At 41.7% G+C, this 20,526-nt stretch overlaps 2 long non-coding RNA genes across 2 annotated transcripts; both read left to right on the plus strand.

Annotated features, from left to right (window-relative positions):
* Window positions 1–6,219: 6,219 nt before the first annotated feature.
* On the plus strand, window positions 6,220–6,631 carry LOC144989286 (uncharacterized). Its single transcript, XR_013653422.1, has 2 exons — window positions 6,220–6,388; window positions 6,571–6,631. It is a non-coding gene; the product is annotated as an uncharacterized LOC144989286 (long non-coding RNA).
* Window positions 6,632–13,636: 7,005 nt separating this feature from the next.
* On the plus strand, window positions 13,637–14,021 carry LOC105355630 (uncharacterized). Its single transcript, XR_013653423.1, has 2 exons — window positions 13,637–13,778; window positions 13,961–14,021. It is a non-coding gene; the product is annotated as an uncharacterized LOC105355630 (long non-coding RNA).
* Window positions 14,022–20,526: the final 6,505 nt, after the last annotated feature.

Here is a 20,526-nt window from a genome sequence, read left to right on the forward strand (position 1 = left end):
CGTTGAATCATGTGGAGGTTTTCTTTACAATGCCAATTAATCTTTCAGCAGGCCCCGTGGTATTACCACGCTGACCACTGCAAGATTACTCTTGTCGTAAACTGCCTCCGAGGTAAAGCTCTTCAATGGGCCCAGGCTTACTTATCTGCTAACCCTATTTTTCAAGTGCCTTTTGAACGTTTCATCGGGGAGTTTCGTCTGGTCTTCGACCAACCCTACAAAGCTAAGGAGGCTACTCGCCGCCTTTTTTTGACTAAGACAACGCAGCCGGTCTGTAAGCGAACATTTAATTGATTTCCGCATCCTGGCGGTGGAGGCTGGCTGGCCAGACGTCGCTCTCAAAGGCGTGTTCTATCAGTCCACTTAAGACCACTTATGTTCATAGCCTGGAGCTAAGACATTCGAAGAGCTCGTCCCCGCCGCTCTCCGGTCGGACATACGGCTCCGGGAACGACAAATGGAACGTTCACGTCAGGAAAAGAGGACCTCCATTAACCATGTTCCTCAACTCACCAGGTCAGAACCATCTCTTCCTAGCTCCCGTGAAAACATCAATCAAACCTCTGAGGAACCGATGCAGATCGGCCACTCCAAGCTCAACCCAGAGGAACGTCGTCGACATAAGGAGGAAGGTACCTGCTTTTATTGTGGCCAATCTGGCCATCACGTTCATCAGTGTTCACTCTGTTTAAACTCAAGAGCCCCCCGCTAGAAGACAGGCCGCGGGAGGGTCCTCCATCTGTTACTCAGGAAAATAATTTCCTCTATGTTCCTGTCAAGCTATGCCACCAGCCCCAAACTCATGAATGTCAGGCTCTCATTGATTCTGGAGCAGAACAAATTTTTATTGACTCTCATTTGGTTTCCAAGCTCAGCCTTCCCGTCGAACCTCTGGACCATCCGGTCAAAGCGGCTGGGTTAGGCGGACAACTGCTCACTCGCATCACTCACCGTACCAAGCCGATCCAACTCATCTCCTCTGGTAACCATCATGAATTTTTGCAATTTTACATCACCCAAACTCTCCAGTCTCCTGTTATCTTAGGGTTCTTCTGGTTACGTAATCACAATCCACAGTTCGACTGGGCTAACTACGATATCACCAACTGGAGCACCCACTGTATGGCTAATTGTGTCTGCTCCGCCATTCCCTCGGTGCCCCCCAGTCCAGATCCGGTTCCGGAAGAGATCAACCTCGCCAAGGTACCCTCCTGTTATCATGACTTCAAGTCGGCGTTCAGTAAAATTAAGGCGGATGCCTTACCCCCACAAAGGCCCGTTGGGGCCTTTTTTTTGACCGGTTCGCATTCACCATCACCTATAGGCCGGGTAGTAGGAACATCAAACCCGATGCCCTCTCACGTGTTTTCAGCAACCACGACCCCCAAGAAGCCGTTCCCATTATTTTGTCCACATGCGTCGTAGGAAACCTTACGTGGGATATTGAGACGCGGGGCCTGATTATTTAAGTGTTGGATTAGCGAAGAGAGTGGGACGAACTACTCAACAACGTGACAAACCACTTCTAACAGGTGGGAGTGGGATCAGACCAGAGATGCGACGAAGTGAATAAAAATATATTGATGGTCTTGAAATTCATAAGGTTTGTCAATAACAACACATTTTTTTTTTGTTGAAATTTGGGTAGTTGTTAGTTCTCATTTCTTTATTTTTTTTTTCTTGTACATTATCTTTTTTTTTAGTACAAAAATGGCTTTTGATTTGAAGCAATAAAAAAATTAAAAGAAAATAAAGATGTTGGTGAAATTCTGTTTAATGAAGCAGCACCTTAAAAACCAAAAAGAAAATGTGGAAGAAAAGGCTTCTAAATCCTGTTAATCAAGAATCGATCTTTTAATTCACTTTCCCAGGACAAATCCTGATACATTTAGAGCTCTATGTGTCTGTAAATGAACCATTTTCTGTGTATAGTTACATTAGAACAATGTACTACAGAGGTATAATGTGGGAGGGGTTAATAAGTGGCTAAACTCGTGATGAGCCAATCCAACAGGATTTCAATCTATGACTGGTTCTGCTACCCACATTGGGCCGGGCTACATTTCCAATCCCACGGTGCACAGCGCCAGCAGCGCCAACGACACCAGGCTGAGAGCGGGCGTCAGCGTGGATGCTGTACCTGCAGAAGGAGGAGCAGTTCACATCGGACTGGAATCCAAAGTATTTTAAGGCGCCGCATTGACGCTGGGCCTTACCCTTAATCTGAATCTTCCTGATTGGGCCATCCCCTCCTTCGTATCGGCCGCACACCACCAACTCAAAGTCTCCAACCTGAGGCATGGGGAAGTCCATAAAGTGCCAACCGGTTATGTAGACCTTCCCGTAATAGTATCCTGAACATGACCTGTGAACAGAGAAGGAGGATTTTAAACTCACCTAGCATGTTCATAGTCTTTTGTTTAAGGGTCATGTTATGCAGACACTAAGTACATGTTGCACAGATGAAATTTAGTCATACGTGAATATAAGTGGAAAAAGGGTGAAAAGTTGTGGTCTAGACAGGAAATTTTCAAAGATGTATCCCGAATAATCCATGTTAAAACCAGAGAAGACCAACGTAGAACATGAACCGAGCATGATAACTGCTCTTTTTAGCTGCAATTCATTAGTGATTTGTGCATCAATTACGTAATTTTAACGTGACATGGGCACCGTATACGATATATAAAAGTTATACATTGGTGGTACATGCGTGAAAAGTTTGTTAGACACAAGTGGAACGGTCATGGAAAATCACACATTTGTGTTTGCATCTCGCAAAAATCACGCACAATTGTATAAGATTTATGTAATAATTGCATATGAACTTCGTAAAATACACATAAACTGCATAATTCTCTACTAACCTAAACATTTGAACAGCTGAAAACCGAATTAATGCAAAGACCAGTCGGGCGTAATGGACGGACATCTGCGCACATCGACGAACGCAAGAAACACTGATGAATTACGTATATCCCGCATGTATCACGAAAGACGTGGAAAATGTGCAGATTGTACGTAGTTTCTATGTGACACAATCTTTAGTTACAAAGGTTCCTTCACTCACTTTGTAGTACAGCGTGAAGGAAATGTTACCAAACCAGTCCTACTGGATGTGGTCCCACCACATGTGCAGCCACTTTCCTGTCCAGCTGACGTAGCGCCACATCCAGGGGGGGTCTGGGGGTGCTGTAGAGGAAGTGTTCATTGAGCCCATTTGGTTTTGATTTAATAAATTACTTGATTTCCCACTCTGGGATTCGTCTTACGTGGTCGCTTTGTGAACATTTCGCAGTGCTCTCCAGTGTTGTGTCGTGAGTTATCGTATTGTGAGTTATTGTGGCAGAGAGGTGCAAAACACGTTTACATTTAAGATACAACAACAAATCCCAGTACAAATGAACAAATCCAGAAACACAACAATGAAAGCGGAGACAGGGTTTCTAACAGAAAGGGACGTAATATAAAACCAAGTGTGTTTGATTTTTTAAAGTTATTTATTACTGTTTTCTTTATGTGGACATTATAAATACATGAAACGGTCCAAAAGCATATTTTTATTGTATTACTACATTAAAAAATCTTTTTTACAAAACACTGTTTATCAAGGTAAAGTTTTGCGTCATTTCTGGTTTAAAAGGAATTCCCTTTCCGATAGCAGCCGCTCGCTTTTGTTCATTTTTTCTTCTGCTGTCGCGTTTTGGGAGCTTAATGGAAAGGGAATCTCCTTAATACTGGAAGTGATGTGAAAACTTTACCTTTGTAAACAGCGTTTTATTAAAAATTTTGACTGTAGTAATACAATAAATGCTGTTGGAGTGTTTCATGTGTTTAAAATGTCCACATAAAAAAACATTAATAAACAAATGTAAAAAAAAAAAACATACACAATTAGTTTTATATTATGTCCCTTTCCGTTAAAACCTGTGTGACAGCTTTTGCTGTTGTGTTTCAGTTTTTGTTCATTTTTACTGGGATTTGTCGTATTTTAAATGTAAACTTGTCTTGCACCTCTCAGCCACCGTACTTCTTGGCCACAGTACGTATGTATTTCAGAAACACACAGCAGAGAGCTTTCCTTCTTCTTCTGCATGTTAAGTGATGGAACTGCTCTAATTCTGGCCCATTTCTTTAGAAAATGTCAGAGTGAAGCAACATCGACACAGGTGAAAAATCTCATTCCTGACCGTTTGCTTTGAAAGTATTTTTACTTGGGGTTCTGTTTTCAGTTTCAGGCCGGGACTGATTTGACAGATTTTGCCATTTTTCCTTACAGACAGCCTGTTTCCACCTGTGAGGACAGCTGTGACTGAGGCTCAGTGGGGCTTTGTTTCATTTAGATTAAGGCTTTGGTAACTCAGGGCTGCTAGTTCCTGGTGTTGGAGATCTACCACCCTGACTGTTTTCCAGATCTCCAAGTCCTGCTAGCTGCTGATTGGCTCAATCTGATGTCTCCACATTCTGATGGAATGAACACACCTGGTCCAGGTAACCAGCAGGAAGGAGTGCAGGGAGAGCTGGAAAACAGGCAGGATGGGAGATCTGGAGGAGCAGGAATAAGCAGCCCTGCTTTAGACAGAACAAACCTCAACCTTGATAATGTTTCAAGTCATTGTTCTTTCTTTGTGTGAATTGCTCTTAGTCTAGCCCATCCCTTAGCATCAACGGGCCCAGGCTGGGGCTATGTAATGGGGATTTTCTTAGGCACGTAACCCCTCCACCGCGATAAGGTGGCAATTCAAGGAGGGGGAATTTTTTTATTGTTATTATTTTTTATTGCTTTCTAATTTTACTTTTAAGAATTGAAGGATTTAGAATTTGGGGGATTTTTTTTTGGACAGGGGGAGAAACCAGAGCACTTGGAGAAAACCCTGTTTAGACTTGAGTGTCAGGCATTAAGGGGGGGGGGGGGGGGGGTAACTTTCCACGCAATTGCCTGTCAAGAAAAATAGAACTGTACTGTCACTAATGTAATAATTTTCTTTAAATAAACAAAATTGTTCATTCAGTTCATCGCCAGTCCGTTAACCCTGGTGGTGCTTAGTCATGTTGAGATTCACGGCTGGCTCCCCTTGTCTCGTACCTCGCTAATTTTGTCTTGTCTCCTCGGCCTCAGGTTAAATCTCATGCCAAGAGAGTCACCAGAGTCTAACACCACCTCGAGCAGCAGCAGTCTCAGTATTACCACGCTGACGCCTTCCATCTTCAAGAGCCACAGTTTCTGTGCTCCGCAAGAAACTCCAGCCACGCCACTAGCCAAGAACTCCAGCCACGCTCCTTGTCTGGAACACCAGCCACGCTCCGCGCCATGATCGCCCACCCAGATCTGCAGTCACGTCTGCTCATAGTCCTGTCTGGATCAGTAAAATAAATCTTTACTTACTACACTTACCTGCCTTTTCCTTCTGGGTTCCAGCACCTGGGTCCGTCTCGTGTTCTGATCATGACAGAAATAAGCCCGCCCCCTTCCCCATTATCCCTATGTTTACACTCTCTCCTGCTAGTTTACAGCCCCTCACACCCCTAACCCACCATTACCGCTACAAATAAAATGAACAGTATCTGAGGTATCCAGCCGTACAGTTTTTAGCCATATGCAAGCTCAGACGAGGAAAACAAAGACGTTGTCTACAAAGATGCATCAGAATGGGGCGGAGCAGGAAGTTTGTTGGCGGTCGACTGTAGCACCTAAATCACAACCTTTGTCAAACGGCATTTTTTCATCTGCTCCTGATTCACAACCTTTTCAATGAAGAAATAGTCAGAATCTGAATTTTCTTTACACATGTCCTATTATTAGAAAACTCCACATGGACACGTTGAAGACGCTAAAAACCTCATTTTTATAGAAGTGGACCTTTAAATGACCTCAGCAGCAGTCCTCCCCCTCATTCAACTTTGTGCAGAAAGATGCAGACTCTACATGACATTTGGAGTTGCACTCAGTTCCTTCCTGTAGATGTATTTGAGTTTTGTTGTATTCAAGTTATGAACAACACCCGAAAGAGAAACGTAGTGAGCATGGTGCCCGAATTGCTTTTAAAATCCAGAGAACTATATGTAAAAGACCCATTTTAATTGTTTTCTTATTATTGTTTAACATTTCCTTTTATTGAAGATGCCTTTAATTTCAAAAGAAATATGTTGAAGATGTAAAAGCAAATGATAAAAAACAGTGTAAATGTTTGTGAAGTGTATTTTGTTTGGAAGACTTTTATTGTGAAGGTTCCACTTCCGCTTTTTCTGTGAAGCGTGTCAGTTCAACAGAAACAAAAAAACGGTTAACAGCTGATGCTACGGCAACAAAGGAAACAGACAAAAAAGACGGACAGATAACTGTGTAAAGCTGTAATTTGTTTTTGGCATCTAGCTGGAAGGCGAACAGGTACGATTTTTGGTTATGTTTACTGTATACATTTTGTGATTATTTTCAATTTGTTTCATGTAAAATAACAAAATATGTTTCTGTTTGAAGTTATTCAACAATCTAACGCTACTAGCTGAGGTAAAGAATGAATGTATATCAAAAAGGAATTATTTTAAGTTTGTTTTTATGCTTTTCTTCAGCTCTTACGGTGTGACTATGACTGTGGAGTAAATAAATGGGTTGGAATACCCCATCATAGTCCATCAGTTACTATCATTGAGTCCATCGTCTGAATCAAGTCCGGCTGGAATGCTACAGTAAGAGCTGACACCTACATCATCCCACGGTCACGCTGCACCACGGAGTCATGAGGACAAGCAAGGGGCTGTGCTGCTAATCGTTTGGCGTTGAAGATCACACTTCATCAGGCAACTCAGCACCATTCTACGGGTCCACAAGACAATCATCTCGCAGCTGACTTAACAGTTGATGTGACGGTCAGACAAGGTATGGAACATTTTATTGAACTTGAGAAAGAAAAGGCCAAGCTTCATCAGGAAAAGTGACTGCTCCAATCAGAACTGGTTAAAGAAGGAAACAACATCAACTTTGAAGAACATTTGTCTCACTAAATGAACAACAAAGATTACATTTGAGCAACGGACTGTTATTTAATTTATTTAAAAAAAAAAAAAAATTGTTCAGTTTGATGTGTGAACAGTTTATATCGTATATTGATTTCGTTTAAAAAAAAAAAAAAAAAAAAAAAAAAAACGACTTATGTTCAAAGTCTGTGATTTAAAAAGGCAGTTCATGTTGACTGAATTATATATTTTACTGTGAGCTACATTCAAGTTATTTGTGTTATCTATGCATATATTCTAAACAATAACTTATTTCCATTTGGGTAGTCTAAGAGCAATACTGAAACAACTTTTATTTAGTATAGTTTAATATGGAGGACACAGAAAATCACAATTTACAAATAGAGTTACAGAAACAAATAGATAACCTACACTGCAAAATTGAAAGGCTGAAATTTGCTCTTGAAGACACCTCAGAGACAACTGAGAGAGAACATTTAGAAAAGGAAATTCAAAGCAAGGAAGAAATAGTAAATAGCTTACAAAGTGAACTTAAAGAAGGTGTCCGACGCTCAACCCGACAAAAGACCCTAACTCCAAAAATGCTTGAACTGCAAAAGGAGGAGGCAAGAAAGAAGGAAAGAAAACTAATTTCATCATACGAAAAATGGAAGGCTCAAGCCCGCAGGTCAAGAGAGCAGCTGAAGCTGAACATCAGTGAAAGTGAGCTGGCGGATCTGATGGATTCTTTGGAAAAGGAAAAAGAAGACGTATTAAACGCTTACATCGAACTACGGAAATCCATCACACCAGCACCAGAACTAAGACGCCACGTTGATAGTTGTGAAGCAGTTACAGCAGATATTTTGAAAGTCAGCTACGAGAGAATGACAGGCATCTACGGAGATTATGATGCACAGCAAGTGCAACAACGTCTTAAGGAACTACTGAAAAGCAGATATGCACGTTCCATATATGGATCCACTGTCTCCAGAGTGACAAGGTCAGTTCACAGTCAAGAAGGGACCACCTTAATGGTTAAACAGGTGGACGCTGCTGCAGAGCTCGCAGCAAGGGAAGCTGAGTTTGAAGTGCTCATGGAGGAAGAGAAACAAAGAGAAATAATAGAAGAGCAACACAGACAAATACAAGTAGAAAAGCGCAGACTAGAACGTATCCAAGCAGAAAAGGATCTGAAGGCTGCTCGAGCTAGGCTGCATGTCTACAACCAAAGTGTTTCGCAGGAAGGTAGCATACATTCATATAACAATTCTGAACGAAATAAACACAGCCTCCCTGTCACTGGCAATCAGAATCCTGTTGTAAATATACCATCACCTGATATGAATGTATTATCCCTCGCACAAGCCTTACAGGACAGCATGGCACTAAATAGACTTCCAGTCCCAGAGCCATCTGTTTTTAATGGTGACCCTATCAGGTTCATTGAGTGGAAAACTTCATTTATGTCCCTCATTGATTCAAAGCCCATCTCTTCAGCGGACAAGCTGTTTTATCTAAGAAAGTATGTTGGTGGCCCGGCCCGTAAAACACTAGAAGGAACTTTCTATAGAAATGACAACGAGGCTTACAGGGATGCATGGAACAAGCTGAATGACAGATATGGACAACCCTTCACCACACAGAGAGCCTTCAGAGACAAGCTAGCAGATTGGCCCAAAATCCTACCACGAGATGCATTAGCCCTAAGAGAATTTTCAGATTTCTTAAACGCCTGTCAAGATGCAATGTCGCATGTAAAGAGCCTCGAAATTTTGAACGATTGTGAAGAGAATAGAAGGCTAATTCAGAAACTACCAGAATGGACAGCAACTCAGTGGAACAGGAAAGCCACAGAACACATGAAAAGGACCAAAGAGTTTCCCAGCTTCAAAGATTTTGCCGCATTTGTTGCAATGGAGGCAGAAATTGCTTGCAATCCGATCACCTCAGCATTTGCCCTCCACAGCACAGAATCTAATGCTGCAAAACAAAACAAAAGAGAAACTAAAACAAACAGGGCAAATGTTATGAGTATTCAATCTGAGGCTGACATTGAAAGGCAGAGGACAGCTAAAGGAAAGGAAAAGGTTCCTTGTAGTTTCTGTCAAGATCTACAGCACAGACTACATGGATGTCCCAAGTTCATTGAAAAAACCCTGGATGAGCGAAGAGGATTCATTAAAGAACATAAACTCTGCTATGGCTGTACCAAACCTGGTCATAATGCAAAAGACTGTCGACACAGACATTCATGTGACATTTGTAAGGGTAAACATCCTACGTGTTTGCATGATGAAAACTATGTGAGGAAGGAGAGGGTAGCAACTCCAGAAGATGCTACCCCAACAACTACTGTTCAAACAGAAACTGCTGCAACTTCAATGTCAGTAGCAACAGGACAGTCCAACAATACATCAATGATTGTGCCTGTATGGGTGTCAACGATTGATGGAGAAACTGAGAAACTGGTTTATGCTCTACTGGACACACAAAGCGACACAACATTTGTCGACCAGGATGTAAGCAACGCTTTAAAGGCAAAGTCCTGTCCAGTAAAGCTGAGATTAACAACTATGGTTGGACGCGACATGACGGTGAAAAGTCAAAGGGTCTCAGGACTTCGTGTGCGAGGCTACTTCTCCTCTTCCTATATCAACCTCCCTCATGTGTATACCAAAGATTGTATACCAGTGAATCGTGCCCATATTCCAACAAATGAAACAGCCAGCAAATGGAATCATCTTTCTAAAATTGTGGATGAAATTCCGCCACTGCAGGATTGTGAAGTTGGTCTTCTAATAGGATACAACTGCGCAAGAGCAATGGCACCAAGAGATGTTATACCAGGAGGAAATGAAGAGCCATATGCGGTTCAAACTGACCTAGGATGGAGCATAGTGGGATGCTCTTCACCCTGCCTTGACACTCCAAATACAGGAAGACATTGTTTTAAAATTATTGTCAAGGAGCTCCCACCAGTCACTCCTGCAGATGCTATTCGAATTCTGGAATCTGACTTCAGAGATGGCAAGGAAGATGAAAAAACAGTGTCCCAGGAAGATATTCTGTTTCTGGATAAACTCAAGAACTCCATTTATAAAAACAACCAAGGTCATTACGAGATGTCGCTTCCCTTTAAGGAGAGACCAATCTTACCAGATAATAAACAGCTTGCTGTCATACGTCTCAGCCATCTCAAGAGGAAGCTGTCAAGAGACGAAAGGTACAAGGAACAGTATGTCAATTTTATGGAAGAGGTCATCAGAAAGGGTGATGCAGTGGAAGTCCCAGATGAAGGAGAGAAGGGAGAAAAATGGTACATCCCTCATCATGGAGTGTATCATGCCAAGAAACCGGACAAACTGCGTGTTGTGTTTGACTGCTCAGCCAAGTACAAGGGAACTTGTTTAAATGATCATCTGCTCACTGGACCTGACTTGATGAACAATCTAAATGGCATCCTTCTTCGTTTCAGGCTACACTCTACCGCACTGATGTGCGACGTAGAAAAGATGTTTCACCAATTTCATGTGACAGAGTCAGACCAAGACTACCTGCGCTTTCTTTGGTGGAGAAAAGGAGATCTTAGCACTCAACCCCAAGAGTATCGTATGAGGGTGCATATATTCGGTGCAAGCTCATCCCCTGGTTGCGCAAACTACGGCTTGAAACATCTGGCCATGCAGAACAAAAATTTATACCCTTTAGGTTCACAATTTGTAATGAGAGATTTTTATGTTGATGATGGAGTAGCAAGTGTAGAAACTACAAAAGAGGCCATTCAGCTCGCTCGAGAAGCCACAGAACTTTGTGCCCTAGGTGGTCTCAGGCTTCATAAATTCGTGTCTAACAATAGAGCTGTTTTAGAAAGCATACCACCCCTCGAACGTGCATCAGACACTGAAAATATCAACCTAGCATCAGATGACTTACCATCAGGAAGAGCACTGGGTATCCAATGGCATGTCAACACAGACTGCCTGAAGTTCAGTGTCAATCTCCAGGACCAACCAGCAACACGCCGAGGTGTACTTTCTGTGGTCGCCTCCTTGTATGACCCCTTAGGTTTTGTTGCCCCATTCTTGCTTGTGGGAAAGAGGGTGCTGCAAAAGATGTGCCGACATGGAACAGGTTGGGATGATGCCTTGACTGACGAACTTCGTCCACGGTGGGAGAGATGGAAAAGGGATCTCATCAATATGGAGAAGCTAAGCATACCCCGGAGTTATGCCACGGCAGACTTTGGTAAGGTCACAAAACAAGAGTTGCACCACTTCTCTGATGCAAGCACAACTGGCTACGGACAGTGTTCTTATTTGAGGATGATAAATGAAGAACAAGAAATCCACTGTGCCCTAGTCATGGCCAAATCACGTGTTGCTCCAACAAAAGTCACTACCATTCCAAGGTTGGAGTTAACGGCTGCCGTAATTTCAGTCAAGACCAGCAATGTTCTGAGGGAGGAGCTTGGATACACTGACATTGAGGAGTATTTCTGGACAGACTCCAAGGTTGTTATAGGATACCTTAACAACGAGGCAAGGCGATTCCACACATTTGTGGCTAATCGTATTCAGAAAATTCATCTTCACACAAATAAGGAACAATGGAGATATGTTCCTACTGACCAAAATCCGGCAGATTATGCCTCTAGAGGCTTGTCCATCAATGAGCTGATGTCATCAGACTGGTTTACCGGCCCCAGCTTTTTATGGAGGAAGAAAATCAGAATCTTTGAAGAGGTGATCTCCGATTTACCACTTGGAGACCCAGAAGTGAAAGTAGCTCAGGCTTTAAGCACAGAAACCACAGAGCCTGATTGTCTCATAGATCGGCTTTCAAGGATCTCATGTTGGTCTTGCGCCGTGTGCGCAGTGGCACGTATCCTTCGACGGATAAATAAAGACAAGTCCATTGGTCTCTCAACTGTGAAAGAAAGAGAACATGCAGAGCGTCTCATAATCAAAGACCTACAGAGACAAACATATTCTGAGGAACTGAAGCTACTGAAGAAAGGCTCTCAGCTACCACTTCATAACAAACTACACCGTCTCAATGCCTTCTTGGACAGTGATGGTGTAATTAAGGTGGGAGGACGACTCAGAGAAGCTAATCTTCCTCATGAGGTCAAACACCCTGCAATCATTCCTAAAGGACATCATATCACTAGGATGATTATCTCACAAGCACATGAAAGGGTCAAACATCAAGGTAAAGGCATGACCATTAATGCAATTAGGACAAAGGGTTACTGGATATCAGGAATTGGTCGGGTTGTGGCTTCATATCTTCGTCAATGTGTGACATGTCGCAAACTCCGTGGAAGCACAGAAGAACAAAGGATGGCTGATCTTCCTTTGGAGCGGGTTTCTGTATCTCCACCCTTCACATACTGTGGAATGGACTGCTTCGGACCCTTCTACACAAAACAAGGACGGAACACAAGGAAAAGATATGGCCTTCTCTTCACTTGCTTCTCCTCAAGAGCCATTCACATTGAAATGCTGGAGGATCTGTCAACAGATTGCTTCATAAATGGACTGCGTTGCTTTATTGCCATACGTGGGATGGTGCGTCAAATCACATCTGATCAAGGCAGTAACTTCTTGGGAGCCAGAAATGAGTTGAAGGAAGCTCTCAAAGAAATTGATGGAGACAAACTAACAACCTTTCTAGCTGAAAATCAGTGTGACTTTCTTATGAATGCTCCAGGTTCAAGCCATGCCGGCGGAGTATGGGAACGTCAGATTAGAACGGTTAGGAGTATCCTCAACTCGACTCTCTCTCTCTCTCCTGGAAATCTCAATGACGCTTCACTTCGAACATTCCTTTATGAGGCAATGTCAATAGTTAACAGTCGTCCTCTCACTGTTGAGAACCTCAATGATCCAAACAGTCTGGAGCCACTCACCCCTAACCACATACTTACCTTGAAGTCTACTCCAGCTCTTCCTCCCCCCGGCAAGTTTGTCAAAGAAGACATTTACGCTAGAAAGAGATGGCGTCATGTACAGTACCTAGCAGAACAGTTCTGGAGTCGTTGGCGCAAGGAATATTTGTCCAATATCGCCATCAGACAATGCTGGCACACTCCAAAAAGAAATCTGCAGATCAGAGATATAGTGATGATAAAAGATGATGACCTGCCTAGAACTGAGTGGAGGTTGGGTAGAGTTTTAGAAACCACAACAGATAAAGATGGGTGTGTTAGAAGAGTGAAGATATGTTTGGGTGACAGAAAACTTAGCAAGAAGGGTGAACGTATTAACAAGCAGTTAGTGCTTGAACGCCCTGTTCAGAAACTGGTTTTATTGCTTGAAAGTGACTAAATTGCTACAAGGTACACTTTCTTTACAGTTCTTAAGCGTACTTTAAGTAACATGTTTCTGGTCATTGGTCATTTTGTTTGGAAATCATTTGTGTTTGTTCCCTCTATGGTTATCAACCTGTTATTAAAAAAAAAGGAAAAAACAACACCAAATGATTTGGTGGGAGTGTAAAAGACCCATTTTAATTGTTTTCTTATTATTGTTTAACATTTCCTTTTATTGAAGATGCCTTTAATTTCAAAAGAAATATGTTGAAGATGTAAAAGCAAATGATAAAAAACAGTGTAAATGTTTGTGAAGTGTATTTTGTTTGGAAGACTTTTATTGTGAAGGTTCCACTTCTGCTTTTTCTGTGAAGCGTGTCAGTTCAACAGAAACAAAAAAACGGTTAACAGCTGATGCTACGGCAACAAAGGAAACAGACAAAAAAGACGGACAGATAACTGTGTAAAGCTGTAATTTGTTTTTGGCATCTAGCTGGAAGGCGAACAGGTACGATTTTTGGTTATGTTTACTGTATACATTTTGTGATTATTTTCAATTTGTTTCATGTAAAATAACAAAATATGTTTCTGTTTGAAGTTATTCAACAATCTAACGCTACTAGCTGAGGTAAAGAATGAATGTATATCAAAAAGGAATTATTTTAAGTTTGTTTTTATGCTTTTCTTCAGCTCTTACGGTGTGACTATGACTGTGGAGTAAATAAATGGGTTGGAATACCCCATCATAGTCCATCAGTTACTATCATTGAGTCCATCGTCTGAATCAAGTCCGGCTGGAATGCTACACTATATAGTGCCGAACTAAATAGGATTTTAGTAGTTAGGGATTAGGGTGGGAATTTGGACAGAGCCAGAGCTTAAGATGCTAATTATGCTAACAATGCTAGTTATGTGGATGAAAGTGCTAGCATTGCGATCAGTATCGTGGGATGTTTTCTACATTAACATTGAAGTTCATAGAATTGTTTTTTAAAACAATAAAAGAAATTGGTTGCATCCTTTTTTTCCTTAGTTTGAGTTGATGAATTGTTTAGATCCATGTAACAATGATGAGTTAGGAGACATTAGAGGCTCTACTGAGATTTGAACTCATACGACTGGATTCAGAGTCTAGAGTGCTAACCACTACACCAAAGAACCATGATTTCAACTGTAAAAATTTGAAAACTATGGTAACCAAGATGAAGTTTTATTATAAAAATAAATAATATATGTAAAAAATATGGTACATTTTGTACACTAACAGTGAAGATCATAGATTTTTTTTTCCGTTCCTTGATTACAGAAAACTAAATGCATGGTTGAGAATGTTTGTTATTTTTAAATCATTACATTGAGGTACAAGATTGTTTAGATCCATGTAACTGTAATGAGTAAGAAGAGTAAGTTCGGTTTGAAGGTTCTACTGAGATTTGAACTCAGACTAGTGGATTCAGAATCCAGAGTGCTAACCATTACACCATAGAACCCTATGTCCACTCACACTCTTACAGGCTTTCATAAAATAAATTCTAACAAAATGGAAAATATGCAGACCAATACAAATGATTTATGAACAAAAAATTATGATGTCACCTGTTGAGAGATCTTTTATTTATGTACTCAAGTTGTGAATTTATTTTATGTACCTTTATGGAGCAGTATTTCATCCCCGCCGCTAGGAGGCGCACGTTTCTTTTTGTTAAGTTTTCTCTGAGAGAAGATGAGACAACTTGTTGTTGTACGGATATACAATTCCTGTGAGCAGTTTAAAATAAAAGCTCAAGTGAAAAGTTGAAGTGCCTCCGTAAACTTCTTCCCTTCGAGTTCAACGCAGTGGTGCTGCAATACTCCAACAGGTTATGGGCCCAGGAGCAACTCGAAGAAGTTTGATGTTTTATTGCCGATAGAAAGTCACGACGGACAGCGTGCTATTACGGCAAACTAGCATCATGGATCAAAGAGGAGCAAGTAGGTTGCCTCGACTTATGTTTGACGGAGATGAAAGCAAGTATGAACTTTGGGAAACTAAAGTGCTCGGACATTTGCACCTATTAGGGTTGAAAGAGACTGTTTTGAATGAACCGAGGACTGAGGCCGCTGTTGCAGCCGACGGTAAGAAAAATGCAGACGCATATGCAGAAATGATTCAACTGTTGGACGATAAAAGTCTGTCATTAATTATGAGGGATGCGTCCGATAATGAAAGAGCTGCACTGAAAATTTTGAGAGGCTACTACGCTGGAAGAGGAAAACCCCGCATTATCAGCCTGTATACCACGCTGACTTCGCTTCAGAAACGGCGCGAGGAGACGGTTACTGATTACGTCATCAGAGCCGAGGCCGCCATTACGGCACTACGCAACGCGGGAGAGACATTAGCAGATGACTTGCTGATTGCTATGGTTCTAAAAGGACTACCTGAAAGTTTTAAACCATTTGCAATACATGTGACTCATAATAAGAATGATATGACATTTCCTGAGTTCAAGACAGAGTTGCGCAGTTACGAAGACACGGAGAAGTTAACTGTAGCAGAGTCAAATGACAATGTGATGAAGACAATGGCAAGAACAGGTCAAAAGCACATCAAGTCGAACGCACAGAGCAGAGACTACAGCGATGTAGATATTAAATGTTTTAAGTGCGGACTGAAGGGCCACCGGGCAAAAGCATGCAGGAGGAAAACGTGGTGCAACCATTGCAGGAGCAGCACACACAATGATACCACCTGTAGACACAAAGACAAACAGGATGGAGCAAGGAAAGTCGCAGATGAGAGCGGCAATGAATCTGGAGCTACAGCTGCGGATTACGCTTTCCGGATTACTAATACAGACATCAAAGGCCAGCAGCAACCTGCACGTCACATTAAGGAGAAGGGCCTGATGGTCGACACCGGAGCTACGTCACACATCATTAATGATATTGCCAAGTTCAAAAGCTTTGATGAAACCTTCAAACCGGAGACTCATGTTGTGGAGTTAGCAGATGGAACGATGTGCAAAGGAGTCGCTCAACGAAGAGGAAATGCGGAAGTGTTCCTGATAGACAGTACAGGTCAACAACACAAAGCAACCCTGAGAGGAGCTTTGTATATTCCATCATATCCTCAAGACATTTTCTCAGTGAAGATGGCTACAGCATCAGGAGCGACAGTCACCTTTAAACAAGGGCAGGATGTGTTAACCCACAAAGACGGTACCAACTTTGATATTCATGTGCATGACAAGTTGTATTATTTGCAAACTGAAGTTGAAGACCATGATAAATGTAACACCTGTCACGATATGCAGACATGGCACGAGATCTTAGGCCACTGCAACTATGAGGATATTCTAAGGTTGCAAAATGTAGTAGATGGGATGACTATTAAGGGCAGAGCAGACAAGCCTGACCACGATTGTGAGGTGTGTATTCAGGGGAAATTTACCCAAACACGAAATAGGAATCCTGATGAAAGAGCAACAGCCCCCCTGTAGATGGTACACACAGACTTAGCAGGACCAATAGCAAATGAATCTATTGATGGGTACAAATATGCGCAGTCATTCACTGATGACTACTCCGGCACAATATTTGTATATTTTTTGAAAGCGAAAAGTGATGCACTAAACGCAACAGAGAAATTTTTGGCCGACATTGCCCCGTTTGGAAAGGTAAAATGCCTTCGATCTGATAACGGCACAGAGTTCACATGCAGAGACTTTCAAACTTTGTTGAGGAAGAATGGTATAAAACATGAGACATCAGCACCATATTCACCTCATCAGAACGGCACTGCCGAGAGAGGCTGGCGTACTCTTTTCGAGATGGTTAGATGTATGCTAATTGAAAGTCATTTACCTAAAAGTCTATGGAACTATGCTGTTCAAACAGCAGCCGTAGTGCGAAACAGATGCTTTAATAAGCGAACAGGGAAGACCCCTTTCCAAATGCTAACAGGGAGAAAGCCAGACCTGTCAAAAATGCAAAATTTGGATCTGTATGTTATACATACAAACAGGACAGAGGAAAGCTTGATTCAAAGTGTGAGAAAGGATTTTTCGTTGGTTATGACAAAAACAGCCCCGCCTATTTGGTCTATAATCCTGAGACAGAAAAAGTCCAGAAACATCGCCTTGTCAAGTTTTTGAGCAAGATGAGCGCAGAGAGACAAACACAGACAGGTGAAGTTGAACTAAATGATTATGGTAGAGTAAACCTACCTATTCCTGACAGTAACACATACAACACCGACAGAGACATTAAGGAAGTTCAGGAGCAAGCGGTGAAAGACAAAGAATCACAAAGTGACACATCTGATGAGCATGAACAAAGAGAGCCAGGTGTAGCAGATGATTCATGTGTCAGTGAAAGATATCCAACGAGGGAGAGGAGAAAACCCAGTCACCTGAAGGATTTTGTAACTGAGGTTCATAGTAACATCGATTATTGTTACAGAGCAGTGTGTGGTATCCCACAAACATTCAAAGAAGCTGTGGAGTCAGATAATGCAAAACACTGGATTAAAGCCATGGATGCAGAAATTCAGTCACTGAGAGAGAACAACACCTTTACTCTCACTAGTCTGCCACAGGGCAAGAAAACAGTGGGGGGTAAATGGGTCTACTCTGTAAAAAGTGACAATGATGGTAATGACAAGTACAAAGCCAGATTTGTGGCTAAGGGCTACAGCCAGGAGAAAGGAATAGATTACGGTGAAATTTTTTCACCAACAGCTAACTTGACAAGCATAAGGGTTTTGCTACAAAAAGCAGCTCAAGAGGACTTGTTACTTCATCAGATGGACGTAACAACAGCTTACTTACATGCTCCCATTGATTATGAGATCTACACTGACCAGCCAGAAGGTTATGAAGAGGGGAAAAATTTGGTTTGTAAGCTACAAAAATCTCTTTACGGCTTGAAACAGTCTGGTCGAAACTGGAACAGAATTCTGCATGACTATTTGACTGAAAAGGATTTTGCACAAAACCCAGCCGACTACTGTGTTTACACGAAAGAAACAGCGAGTGGTAAGACAATAATAATAATATGGGTTGATGATGTCATAATTGCAGCAAGCAATGAAAATCTCATGAAAAATGTGAAAGAGATGCTTTCAGCAAAGTTCAGGATGAAGGATTTGGGCAAACTTAAACATTTTCTCGGAATTGATTTTGTTCAGTCTGATGGATGTGTGAAAATGTCACAAGAGAAATATGTCAACAAGATACTGACACGGTTCAATATGCAAAACTGCAAAGCCAGGGAAACTCCCTGTGACCAGAAACTATGCTACACAGAAGATGCTGTTAAGATGAAGGATGTGAAGATGTACAGAGAGGCTGTGGGTAGCCTAATATATCTTACAACATGTACATGTCCAGATCTATGTTTCGTGGTGAGCAAGTTATCTCAATATTTGCATGAACCAACAGAGGAACAATGGGTTACAGTGAAACATGTTTTCAGATATCTCAAGGGAACTACAAACAAGGAGCTATGTTTCAGGAGAAACCACACTGAAGGGTTGGGCATAGTAGCTTATAGTGATGCTGACTTGGCAGGTGACACTGCAGACAGGCGGAGCACTACAGGTTACTATGTAAGTTTGAGTAAAAACAGTTCTTTAGTTTCATGGAAAACTAAGAAACAGCCTACAGTAGCGCTTTCTACTTGTGAGGCAGAATACATGGCTCTAGCGTCTACGATGCAGGAATGCAGATATCTAGAGCAGTTATTAAAAGGTATTGATGACTACAAATACACACAGACAGTAGTGTATGAAGACAACCAGGGAACAATCGCTTTAGCTAAAAACCCAGTGAACCGGCAGCGATGCAAACATATGGACATCAAGTATCATTTTGTGAGATCGATTGTAAATGAAGGGAAAATGTGTCTATTATACTGCACTACTGACGAGATGGTTGCTGATATTATGACCAAACCTGCTTCAAAGCTAAAACTGAGGAAGTTTACAAACAGTATGTTTGGTGTCTAAAGGAATGGGGAGATACATAACTGTACCTTAGTTTACGGTTTTAGTATTTTTGTTTAAATGTATGCAACCTGAGTACAAGTGGGGGTGTTGAGAGATCTTTTATTTATGTACTCAAGTTGTGAATTTATTTTATGTACCTTTATGGAGCAGTATTTCATCCCCGCCGCTAGGAGGCGCACGTTTCTTTTTGTTAAGTTTTCTCTGAGAGAAGATGAGACAACTTGTTGTTGTACGGATATACAATTCCTGTGAGCAGTTTAAAATAAAAGCTCAAGTGAAAAGTTGAAGTGCCTCCGTAAACTTCTTCCCTTCGAGTTCAACGCAGTGGTGCTGCAATACTCCAACATCACCAATTAATTTGGCAAATTTTGTTCACTAACTGAAGTGTATAGATTTTTTCAAACAAAAACAGAATTTATTTTGCTAGAGACGAGAAAACGGAAATTATGTACGATCATGTCAGTTATTTAAAGTCCATTCGTTTGTGTTACGGTAATTTTTAGGTGCTTTTAAAATAAAAGAATGATGACGGCCTTTTCTCGAGGTCAAAGGTCGACAAAACACGTTGGTTGTAGAGTTAAGCTAGCGGCATGTGTGTAAAATTTCGTGAAAATGCTCGAACAAAAGCTATTTTTCCTTTATTTTGTAAAAATGTGAAGATCGCAAGACCGCAATTTTGGCACAAAATTGCCGCCAAACTGTTGGTTGTGTTGCCATCCCACAATGATTTCAAAACTTCTTTTGGTTATCCTGGACAAGGACATGTTGGTTTTGCTTGTCCCTTCAAAAAAAGCACCCTAATGCGTGCTGGGAGTCCCGGCTCGAAGAAGCCTCATCTGCAAAGAGTAGAAATCCTGTGGTCCTCAAAGCTGACGCCCTCTGGCTGCATCTAGAAATTCTGTCGATAAAGATTATGGAAGGAACTGGTGATAAAGGGCAGCCCTGCTGGATTTAAACATGCACTGTGAACAGCTCCACGCTTCAGCTCTGGTCATACATAGACCAGACAACTCTGAGTCAGGCTCCCTGGACCCCCAAACTCACAGAGAACCTTCCATAAGACACCAATGAGGACACAGTTGAATGCCTTCTCCAAATCCTGAAAGACTGGATGAGAAACTCCTACCAAAACCTCCAGTACCATACAGAGGATATACAGCTGGTCCACTGTTCCACAACCAGGATGGAAACCACACTGTTGTTCCTGGATCTGATCTGTTGTTCCTGGATCTGTTCTGTTGTTTCTGGATCTGATCTGTTGTTCCTT

The sequence above is a fragment of the Oryzias latipes genome, chromosome 23, assembly GCF_053564925.1.
Source record: "Oryzias latipes strain Hd-rR chromosome 23, Olatipes_Hd-rR_3.1".
NCBI lineage: Eukaryota > Metazoa > Chordata > Actinopteri > Beloniformes > Adrianichthyidae > Oryzias > Oryzias latipes.